Genomic DNA, 12771 nt, shown 5'->3' on the forward strand with positions numbered 1-12771 from the left:
AAAGCCTTCTTTAGAAGCAAAAATGCACAGAGAGCAAAATACAGCTTAGCACAGCAGTTATGTCAGAAAGGTGAAGTCTCAGACTGTTTTCCATGCAAGCATAAAGGATGATATATGTCTGAGTACTAAACACAAACTACTAATGTAAATACTTACCTGACTCTTCCCTTCTCACCCTGTTATTTCTCCTATGCTCATTACATTGTTTTTCATCTTTCCCTTCCTTCTGCAAAGGAAAAGAATTTCCTCTTCTCTATTTAAGTTTCTTCCTTTCACATCTGCTTTTTCCTACCCACCTGCACAATTTCTGAAATTCCCAAATTTAAAAGGGCTATGGATCCAATCCTGGGGTGAAATACCAAGTCCTGAAGTTTTTAGAATGGCTGAAGATCAGTGACTTGAATTTTAAATTTTTGTGTTCTCTCATTTTCAACAATGATATAAAATCACCAGAATAAAGTTTAGCAATGAAAACATATTTAGATAACTGTAATCTTAGAATGAGATCACCATTCTGTGAAGAGCTCTGCTCATACAGCAAAACATGATTTTTACCAATTTGGAAGTATATTATTATCTCTGATACTTTATGCTTAGCTGTTATGAGAAGCCCACGTACACTTTTCTCCTTTAGTAGCCATTTTAAGTGATGCACTGAATGCTTCAACAAATGAAATGATTCATGTCTTTAAATACTTTACAACCAGCTCATGATAAGATATTTAGGAGATAAAAATAGCTAAAGTTAAGCCTAGCATATTGTATATAAATGTAAATATTTTTTTCTCCTGTAGCAATTCATAAACAACATTTATTACTTGTATCCATGACATACATTTTTAGATGCCAGCTCTTCTAAACACAAAATCCATCTTCACAAGATTTTTTTCCAAGTAACTTAATAGCCATTATATCAGATGTTGTTTCACACATAGTATCAACATTTGATGTTTTACTGACATGATAACAGAAAGTCAGCCTAGTCTAAGTTACTCTGTAGAGGATAGTGGCAAAACTTCAAGGTATTACCTCTCAGGTATCAAGAACTCCTGCGATCTTGAAAGATAAAATGATATATGACAAGAAAAAAAGAGTAGAGTCAGTTTTTAGGGATCAACATTGACTAACTGAAAGAGGGATCTCTATAACCACTATAAAAATCTGCCTAAGAAGGAAGCACCAAAATAGTTTTCCATTAAAATGCACCCTCTAACAAATGAAGTATGCTTTATTTTATTACTCTTATGGTGATTTTGCTGCCTAACCTGTCTGTATTGTTAGATGCTGAGAGACTTACTAATTAATAACTGGATCTGAAACTTTTACAGAAATGATGCTTCTGCCTAGCTGAGTTTAGTCAAGGACATAAGTATGCAATCATGTATTAAGAAGGAAAGCTTAAATAAAAGCTTAAGGCTTATGAAAAGCTCTGTGGCAAAAAATAAAAAATAAAAATGCTGCATTAAAAAAAACACCCTTGCATTTAGGGCTGCCCTAAGACACTGGCTTTCAGTCTTTCTGCAGACTCTTTAGTCTTTGTGAACAACTTCTAAGGGAGTGCAAAATAATAATAAAGTAAAGCAATCATCCAGTGATTCAACTGGTGATTCAACTTATCACCAGTAGGTGCAATCACCCACTGATTAGTTAATTTATTTTTAGGAAGGTCACAGATCACAGAAAAAGGCAAATCAAAGGGACCATGCTTTAGAAATCTGAGATTTCTTTCTGATGTTTAGCAAGACAAGCATTATCCAAAAAAATCATAATTCATCATCATCTGGAAAAAAACACATTCTAATGAGTACTACACAGAAAGGGTAAAAAAAAAAAAAAAAAATAAATAAAATACCAGTTCACCTATGATCAGCAGATTTCAAATGACAGGACGTGTTCCCCTTGGAGAATATGCAAAGTGTATATTGGAAAGGAGAGACATTTTGCACCCAGCACTTTCACAGCATCGCACTCGAATCCCTTTTACCTCAGCACTCATGAGGCCGCACCTCAAATACTTGGTTCAGTTTTGGACCCTTCACTATGAGAGATATATTGAGGTGCTGGAGCAGGTCCAAAGACAGGCAACAGAGTTGGTGAAGTGGCTGAGAGGACTGGCGTTGTTTAGCATGGAGAAAAGGAGGTTCAGGGGACACCTTACTGCTCTCTACAACTATTTGAAAGGACATTGTAGTGAAGTAGGTGTCAGTCTCTTCTCCCAAGCAGTAAATGGCAGGACAACAGAAAACGGCCTCAAGTTTTGCCAGGGGAGGTTTAGATTGGATATAAGGAAAAATGTCTTCATCAAAAGGGTTGTCAAGCATCGAAGCAGGCTGCCCAGAGTGTTGAAAAGACGTGTAAATGTGGCATTTTGGAACATGGTTTAGTGGTGCCCTTGGTAGTGTTAGGTTTGTGGTTGGCCTTGATGATCTTAAGAGGCCTTTCCAACCTAAATGGTTCTGTGATTCTATTCTGTGATTCATTTGTCTGCCTGCACGTGCAGTGGAAAACCCATAGGCTAGAGACAGAAAAAAATGTAGTGGGACAGAAGAGAGGCTTTAGATGGGAGGGATTTCTGGGACCATTTGTACTTTTGTGTGTAACTGTTCACACAGTAAACAGGAAAGTAGGTTTTCCAATTAAAAGGGTCATGTGCAGGAACTGGAGAAGAAGCTGGGGTTCCGGAAGACACAGGGAAGGGTGTAGCTAGGGCAAGTGTAGCATGAGCTAGATTCAGCTAGAGAGCTTTAGCCATGTTATGTTGTTAAGTGACTTCCAACTAACCCTAATATGTTTATCCAATTGTGACCTCTCCAGCTCTTACAGAAACTCTGTTCTGACTCCTGAATTCTTCATTCACAACACACTCATCCCTCTCCTACCTATACACCCATCACTGCTTCTCTATGCATGTGCCTTGCATAGGCACATGAATCTCTCCCTCCTGTCACTTGCAAATGACACAAGAAATAACCTTTTTCCTTACTACAGCAGAAGGCACTCTCTCCTCCGTTACATGGTCTTTTCTGATACAAGGCAAAGATTCCCCTCCATCTCATATTCTGCTAGCAGCTTAAGCCTGAGCAAAGACAATTTCAGAATCATACAAGTTAGCAACAGGTATTCAGCAAGATAACATAAAAACATCCGCAAATGTTTTCCATTACATTTTCCATATGTATCAAAACACGTAAGAAACACAGAACAAAAAGTTTACACAGAGCCTGCCAACTTTCTTTAGTTCCTTTTGAAGCACTATTGCCAGTAACATTTGTTTCCAGTATTTTGTTTGAATTCCATAAAATACACTACAGTACTATTAGATTAGACAAACTGGTTTCAAGATAAACATATTTATACCATTTGAATAAGGCTTATAATTTGGCATTTCTCTAATTTGACATCATCATAATTCCTAACATAAAGAAGTGCAGAATGCTGGAAAAGACAAAATCTTCACAAATTAGTTATGGATGTGCTTGCATTGTACTCAAGACAATGGGAAGTAACCTATGTCAAGAGCAAGAAAAAGCACTGATAATAGAAATACTATATGAGTTTGGAAAAGTTTCACTAAGAAAAAAAAGTAGTAAGAGACCTGATATGAGGACAAAGAAGATTTGTACAACATAAAATTACCATTCAGGGAGCTGACATAAAATAAAAGAAGTTGGTCAAATAGAATTGGGATTTCATTTAAAAATAATAAACAGATATTGTAATTAGACATGCTAATACTTGAAAAGAAAGTTTATGTTAATAATGACAGAACAGAAAATGTAAAAATCTCTTTTTCTGGTGATAAGAAACCAGGTATTAATTCAAAGACATATATGTTTTAAACTAGTGGAGTTGACAAGTTTAATCTTTACCTGCGGAGGACCTAAGACTTGAAAAACTATACTTACTTCTCACAAAACTGAAACTACTATGCATGAGTATTTATGAATATAAAAAGTAGGCGTAGCAAATACTTTTAGTGATACTTAAGAACAACAAAATGATTGATAACCCCACAATCCTGTTTCTGGGGAGGGCCTGGTGGGGACAGAAGTGTTAATGCTACCAGACTGCTCTTCCGGCTCCTTTCTAGGAACCTCTTGCTGTTGCTGGTGGAGAGCCATGCAACCTATCTAAAGCTAAGAAAGCAGGGGGTGCTCTTTACCTTTTCACACACTCCAGAACAGTGGTTCCCATATTTCTGGAACAACAGATCGTTACCAGCCCTTAGCATTTTTCAAAACGTATCACACACCCATCTGATCAAGCTTTTAACTGGAAACACTATTTAAAACACTGTTAGCTATGGTTTAGGCAAGCAGCTGTTCAACTTACCATAGCCTTGTAATCCACCAGGGGTTTGTGGGCCACAGCTTGGAAACCATTCCAGCTGTTTCAAAGGCACAATGATGTCTTCTACTCCATCCCTCCCTCCAGACCTTCTGGTTGCTGTGTGAAACATTTCTACTTCTTTATCTGGTTCTTCCTGGGATTAACTTTATGGCCTACTACTGTGTTTAGCCTTCTGAAGTAGTAGCAAACTGTCATTCTTCATTGCCCACATTTCTGCAAACAACAGAAGTGAAATTGATCTATCTGCCCATCTATAATATTGCCACTGCCAGAAAAAGAACAAACAGAAGCTGAGGATAGAAAAATACCTGCAGAGCATTTTACATTTGATTAATGACTGAAAAGTTATCACTTATCAATGAGGAATACTACCTTTTATTTACAGAAAAGAAGTAATTCTGCACAGGTTGGATTTTGGCCAGAGCTGGTTCAGGTCAAGTGGAGTTTTCAAGACCAGGTTGGGTTTTGTGCACTTGAAAAGATCTATCCACAAAACTATGGCAGATAAAACTGGTGCTAAGCAGCCTTTTGTCATCTTAAAGATCACCTGAATTAAATAAAACAGTGGCCAAAGGCCCCTTATTATTCTATTATGAGAAACAGGGAGTTACAGTTCTCTATTAAACACATGTATCCATAGTTTTAGAGACCTTTCTCATGTTACCTACTCCTCAGTCAACATTACTCCAAACTGAGGAATCCTGATCCATTTCCTGTCCCTGCAGAAGAGCGATGCCACATCTCTTAGTCAACCTTTTCTATATCACGTACAGTTCTCATCAAAGTTCAAAACTGACCGTCATGCCTGTGCCACTTCTCTGTCTCAAATACCATTTGCTAGCCACTTTTTGATAGCATCAACTACATTCAGAGTAATTTTAGGAAATTAGCAGGAGCTGCTAAAAATCCATGCAACCACCAGTGAGATGGATTGAGACCTGGCATCTCACAGCAGCCAAGTACCACCTTTCAGTTTAATGGTGATATTCCACCCTTGTTCTTCAGGGCTGTGAAATCCTGAGAAATGGGGAGAAAGAATCTTTAGCTTACAGCCCCTGCTGTGGTTAGAAAGAACAGCTACAAATCCCTGCCCTCTTGAGTGGCAGTACTGGTCACACCCTGCTGAGCTCACAGCTACGGGGCGATAGCTCCTGTAATCCAACAGCCACTGCCTCTCTCTGCTGATAGATACGACTGAACAGCAGGGTCAATGATATCTGACCTTTGTGACAACCCTGGCTCCTAGATCACCACAGGTCCTGCTGTGAGATCCTTCTGCAGCTCTTCAGGGTCAACATTAGGTCTGACTCCAACTGAATATTTTCCTTTTATCATTGGCAATTTTATTGCTGCACTTTTTCAGACCATTTAGGAACAGGTAGACCGGCAAAGGTGCCAGTGCAAATCTCTGTGAGAAGGCATTGTTAAAACTGCCCATTAGTTTCTATATTGTTCCTCATTTTGTAACAATTTACTAATCCACAAATAATTTCAAGTAACTCAATACTTCGTTTTGGTAACAGTCTTTGGTTATGGAGCTTTCTTAAAACTTTTGTGTCACCCTTTCCTGTGTATCTGTTGTCTTCTTCAAAAAAATAGCAAAGCTCTAAGACAAAACTACCTTGTACAAAAGCAAAGATCATGGCTGCCTACTACACCTATTCATGTCTCTAATAATTATATTCTTTATCACATTCACTGGCATTTTGTCTTTCATGGTAGTCAGACTTGGTCCATTAGTCCACAATCATCCCTAGACCCCTTTTTAAAACTACTGTCACATTTGTTACTTTCCATTCCTCTGTTATGAATGCTAACTTGTTTGACTATACAACACAGTTCATGGCTTGCCAATTTCATTTCTTAATTTCTCTAGGACTACTGAACGAACAACATGTAATTTGGCAAACTGTTCATGTTTATTTAATCAATTTGTTAAAAAAATCTTTTATTGATATTTCAAATCTGAAATATTCCCTGTAAAGAACAGCTTTCATGTGGCCATGTTCTTAATCTCCCTGTAATAAGCCTTGTCAGTGCAAAGAGTTCATTTGTTTCTTTCTGCAATGGCTTTGTCATAAAATATTACTCCCCACCACTAGCAACATTTACACTTGAAAAATAAATCAGTTTTGGCTTTTAGGATGTTAGCCTGTTGCATTTCAAAACCTTTCCGTTCTGCCTTATAATAGCTCTACATTTAACTTGCCAGAACTGTGCTCTTTTCTGCTTTGCTTGCTTGGATTTCACTTTTTGAAAAACCTCTGCTTATTTCTAGTCACTTCCATTACTGTTCAGTTGTGTTGGACAATTCCTATTCATTTGGGTTGGAATCAGAAAGCAAAGTCCCCGTGTCACTTTTAATATTTATTTGGATTGTTATGTTCATAATTCCTTTTTAAACAATACTGTACTTAATTGTTATTTATTTAATTCTGCAAGTATGAGAAACTTGAGTATGATGCATATCACTACTGAATGGCTCTTCTATAGTCACTTCTTGTGTGCTAATCTAGGCTAAATCCAGGGCTCTCCCTACTCTTCTGAATTTTCTACCTGCTTTGCTCAAAATGTAGTTCTTGATGATACCTAAAAATACAGCCTGTGCATGATGGCCTAATGTGGCCTAATGTTAAGTTTATCCAGTCTATATATAGATAACCAAGAACTCTCGTTATGATCAAGCTTTCAGGTTGAATAGCCTCTCCAGTCCCCAACAGCATTTCATAGTCACTGTCTCCATTCCATCAACTATTGCAGAGCTCTTACTAGGCTTTTCCTATGCAGATAAAGAATCATTTGTAATTATGTTTTGTGGTTTATTCTGATAAAATTAACTTATTTGACTGTATTGTCTTTGGTATATATACTGCCATTTGTCTGCATAGTCCAATCTACCATCTCTGTATCAGCTAGGCACTAAGCATTCTATCATCTCTGTACAATTTATAAACTGACATTTCAGCATCCCTTTGAAAAAAGGGATACATGCAGATCAACTGCCAAAAAGAGGGTGACATACCTGGGGCATTCCTTATGGAATTCATGCTTACCACTCTTCTGAAGAATCATTAACACATGGAAGACACAATGGAAACAGAGCACTACAAGACAGCAATGTACCAAGATACCAGATTAGAACTAGTGTAGGTTCCTTCTCAACAGAGATCAGACAGCATTTGACCAATGGTATAGCTGGAACAACTGCTTGTGGTTATTCAAGATTTCTGTACCAAGAGATGCTGTGTCAGGAAGGGAATGCATTAAGGACCAGAAGGATGCCATGGAAGTATAAGGAGACCTTAACCTTTTGCAGACACTTCAGAACTCTGTAATATTTGCATTTAGTTCCTTCTTTTAGAAGGAAGAGTCTGCTCTGACTGCTGTGGAGAAGAGAGGGATGCTTCAGGACACAATGCCAGCAGCTATTGACTTGGGTTTGACAGTTCAGAAGGCAACTCACTTCTTCCATTTGTGAGGCCTCTAGCTGGAGCACCTTCTTTCTGCATTAAATATGATGTGACATTAGGCACAGCAGAACCCAACAGCTACATTGCAGTATCCAGTGTGTATTTATTATCATTTATTTGTATTACTATAAACCTTTGGAGGACTCACCCTGACAAAGACTCACCCTGACCCACTTCTCATACAACTTACGGCAGAATACAAGTGCAGTGACACAGTACTACCGTGATAAGCATTGGCATTAACATGCCTGCAATATAACTGCTATCTAGGTAGATTGTTTCAAGCTTCATCATACATAAAACTTATAAGAAAATAGTTAGATAGTGAACAGTTTTGTTTTTGAAGAAGCCAACTAATATGAGAGGCAGCTGAGGAAAAAATATCCAGTGTGGTTTAATTATTTAATGACTGAATGATGAAAGCTGGTATCATATGTTGATCAAAACTAGAGTCAACCTCTTGATACTGAAGGAGAAGTATCAGGTAGAAGTAGTCTTGATGGGCCTTAAAAATAAAGACAGATAGCTTATCTTTATTGCTTTAAACTGAAGGAGGAAATTGAAAATACCAAAGAAGTTTGGAAACTGATATTTACAGTAGAGTAGCACTTTGACTAGGTAATGAGCATGGCAAGACTGCATTTTTCAAGGCAAAAGATTTTCTAATAAAGACATAATACATGGACAACCTAGATGTAAAATGTAGGTGTCTGACAGAGAAAAAAGAACATCCTTAAAGGGCTGGAGTAAGATTCCCAAAACTCAGATATAACCTAGGTTTGATGACAGCGGGGTGGTGTCATTCATACAGGATGCGAAGAGGTTTTGTAAGGCCCTCAACCTAAATATGAAAAAACCTACTAACAAAAGACCAATAGTTCTAACTGGAAATAAAGAGCTGAGGGCACAACTGAAGAAAATTCTCATGCATTAGATGTGCTTAGGAGTGGAAAAGAAGATGGGAGGAGGTACGTGAAACACATAAAACATTGTTTTTCCTATAAATACTGCGAAATGAGAAAATTCTTTCATGTCACATTTATTACTAATACATTACAGCTATCTAAGCTACCACATTTTGACTTTCAAGGGTTGAAGAAAAACAGTGTTTGAGATGTTATAATATGATGGGTGCCTCATTCAACATAAACAAAACATGCTACATCCATCTTGAAGACAGGACAGTCACAATACAAGCCAAGTGCAAACAGCAGCAGAGAAAAAGACCTCATCACTTAAACTTACAGCTAACATGCAGAATGCTCAGGCATGTTCCTTTGCTCTTCCTTCTTAGTGCACAGAACTAGGGCTATCACCTTAGTTTGCCACTAAAAGAAACTTTACTCTCTATCGTTGTAGTTTGGTATTCCAGCTCTTCAAGTATTCCCAAGCCCAGTTTAGCAAATGCTCACTCCCTCCAAAACACCAACTCCTCCTTTTGGTATCTGCTTTCTCACTGTTCTAGTTTCAGTCATCTATGGCATGAGTTAAACCAAAGACACAATCAGATCAAGTGCTCAACAATGGGGGTAAGCAGCAGCGAGTAGTGGAGAGCTGGTTACAGCAGAAGACAATTCAGAGTTCCTTTTCTTCCAAATAGTATTTGTAGCAGCACTACTGCAGGCAGAACAGAACTGACATTCTCTCTCAAAGTACTGGGAAGTTGCCATCACAGGAAAGAGAAGCAGTCACACCTAGGTGATCTGCCTCTCAGTGTTGACAAGTGAAAAAAATAGATACGCATGAAATATCCAGGGGATTCCTCATACCCCAGACACTAGCGTGTCATCTTTTTCCCACTTCTTCTCTAAAACTAGATCTATTCTGAGGCACTTCTTTTGATCTGGTTTGGGGTGGGGCAGGCACAGCTAGAGGGTCATACTTTTTTTTTTTTTTTTTGCCATCAGCTAATCTTTCTCTCCTTTTCTTTTAGTAAAAGTAATAATAAATATGCCCATATGCCCAATGGAATTAAAACATGAAAACAGTAAACCACTGGGTCTAACCTTTTTAAAAACAAAAAAATGCTGGTCAAGATTTTTTTATGCAAAATGAAACATCCAATGTTCTCAAATCTTTATTTCATTTTATATTGCAAAATCGCTACAGAATCACTGTTCAGTTATAAGCTAGAACTTTGAAAATTCCCATCCCCTAACAAACATAATGAAATTGTGTTTTGAGCTATTGAACATGATACATTCCAGTATCATTAAGTTCTCTGTTTGAACAAGAAATAAGGCTTCTGCTTAGCACAAATTGTAGTTTAGCATACGTAACTCATTGTCCTCAGTTCTTAGTTGTAACTGTCATCTTGAATCCCTGGTTTATACAAGTGCTTCACAACTACTCACTTTCTTCAAAGCCCGTATACTCCCCTTCAACAGAAAAAAAAAATACAAAAAAAACAACTTACTGGAAGTTTTAAACTTAAATCTATCACCAATTCAGTGCAATGAGAAATACCACTAGCTACACATTTAATTCGCCTTTCAGGCATATTTTTGCCATTCATTTTCTGGGGTTTTTTGTTTGCTTCGGTTTTTAAATTGGACTTTTCTAGTCTGCTTTTGATCTGAGTTTATGATTTCTCCTTTGGTCTTGCTCTTTCTTCATTATTTTCACTTCATGCTGCTCTTGTGTCAAGCGAAAACAAAAATACAAAAATAAAAAAAAAAATAAAGACAAACCCCAGCCAACAAAGCAACCAAAAAAACCCACAAGAAAATCCTGTCCTCAGTCTTTACTCTCCAATTACTACCTGTGTCCTTGCTCCATGGGAAAGAATCTAATTGTCCTTACATATATATCCTCTAGACCTTTACAGCCCTTAATAATTATTCACAAATTCAGTAACATTTTCAGTTCCTCCATTTTCAGATACTAAGACCCCATTGAAATCATTCTTGTATTTGAATACCAGAAATGAAATACAGCATCATAAAAAAGGGCATGGAGTTTATAATATTCCTTTTGTTATACAGGGAAAACACCTACATGTAGCTTTTGCTCATTTGTATGTAAAAATAGGAGTCATAGCAATGACTGTACCCATAGCTACAGGAAAAGAACTTCCTCCTTAATCCAAGCATAGATATTTATAGTTATTTTGGGTGAATCCACTGACATATGGTATGGGTAACTATTATTGATTAAGCACAAAGTACTTAGATACAATAAAATATGTTGTTCCTGCCTAAAACTAAAGCTAATCAGCATGCATGATCAAATTCACTCTTTAATACAAGCTCAGTTTAGTTTAATTTTACCAAGTTACATTGACACAAGTACGAATGTATATTTATTAACATTTCAATATTCAACTCTGCAAGACATTTATGTTAGTAAATCCATTTGCAATATCTACATAGATATTGGTGGTATAAACAGTTTTTATAGATCTATAAATTTCAGAAAGTTTATGGGTAAAAATACAGAGCAGGACTCCAGGTTCACATGGCGAATTACCCAAGAATAATGAAATCCTTAATGGATATATTGCATGTTTTCTAAAAAGAACTGAAGTCAGTTGACATAAGTCAAACCCCCTGATTCATCTTTTTATCATTGTTAGTTTGTCAACATCAGTAAAGACTAACTATTGAAAAATTCAATCATTTCAATGTACTTACAGCTGAATTTTCTCATCATGTGACCAATTATCCACAAAGTCTCAGTGCCATTAAGAAGTTTTGAGGAATATAGTATTTGGTACTGCCAAAAAAAAAAAAAAATTAAAAGAATGCATGTAAATTACATTCATCTTCTGACGAGAAACATTTTATGATTTTTTCATATCTAAAGTACATTTGGGGGAAAAGCAGGACTTACATTATCCCAGAAGGCAGGTTCCAGCACTATCAATGATACACTGACAGAATTCACAGTAAGGAGTCACAGTAGAGTCCTGATCTTGCAACTGAACTTTCACAAAAAGAACCCTGCACTATTGCAGAATCTCCTGAATTTCAATAGAGCCCTACCCACACATAATCAATTACAGAGTCCGCCTATGTGGGAGCAACAACAGGGAGAACAGGACCTGCTCCTCCACACACCTGCAAAAATATCAGGATAAAAAGAAAAAAGAAATTAGTAACATGCAGCAAAGCCTACTGATAGCTTGTTTTATTACAGCGTTTAGCACATAATAAAGAAGCTCCATACACCTTTAAGTTGCATATTACAGGAATTTCTAACTCCTTCTTTAAAGAACATCTGCTTAAAATTGCTTATGGTTTCACATGTAGTGACAGCACATTATGGGAGCATCTACTGATATGTATCTGAAACATACATTTTTAATCATTTTCTAGAAATTTATTATCCTATTTTCTTTGGTCCATGATGCATATCACTTTTTAGTGCTTAAGCTTTCTTAAAATCCGTCCCACAACACCCATTTTGGGAACACAGCATAGGCCTGTGAATTTGAGATATTCATGATTGTGAAAGTATCTGACCACATATAGCAGCATCCAAGACCAAGGTCTTCAAAAATACATGACAAGAAGTAGTTTAGTATTAATCATTTTTAGACTAAAAAGGATTAGCTTTTTTTAAACAGAAAATCCTTATGTAAATCAACCATAATTAATGATTTGCTAAGTTTAAGCTCTTAGAAAGCACCATTTAAAACACAGGAAGCACACAACATGATGTTAACAAGAATATACCACCACTTTGCTGTTCGTGCAGAACTGAATCATAATCTGACCTTACTGTTCTTATTGAAAATACGTATGTGCTGATCTTTAAAAGGAAAATATTATAAGCTATAATGTTTTTACATATTATAAGCCATTTAAAAACAGGTTAGCCATAGGTTCCGTGAAATAATATTTAACTGGTGACATTATGCAAGGGGACTGGTGATAAAGGTTATAAGAACAACCACTAGATCCTAGAAACATGCAGAAAACATTTCTTCATTCCTTTAATACAGATAGCG

At 36.8% G+C, this 12771-nt stretch overlaps 1 long non-coding RNA gene across 1 annotated transcript in view; it reads left to right on the plus strand.

Moving 5' to 3' along the window:
• Positions 1–12771, plus strand: part of LOC134157890 (uncharacterized) — a 77639-nt gene that overhangs the window by 27576 nt on the left and 37292 nt on the right. The gene's annotated exons all lie outside the window — the stretch shown is intronic.

The sequence above is a fragment of the Pezoporus occidentalis genome, unplaced genomic scaffold (assembly GCF_034315485.1).
Source record: "Pezoporus occidentalis ecotype Australia unplaced genomic scaffold, CSIRO_AGI_Poc_V1 ctg122, whole genome shotgun sequence".
Lineage (NCBI taxonomy): Eukaryota > Metazoa > Chordata > Aves > Psittaciformes > Psittacidae > Pezoporus > Pezoporus occidentalis.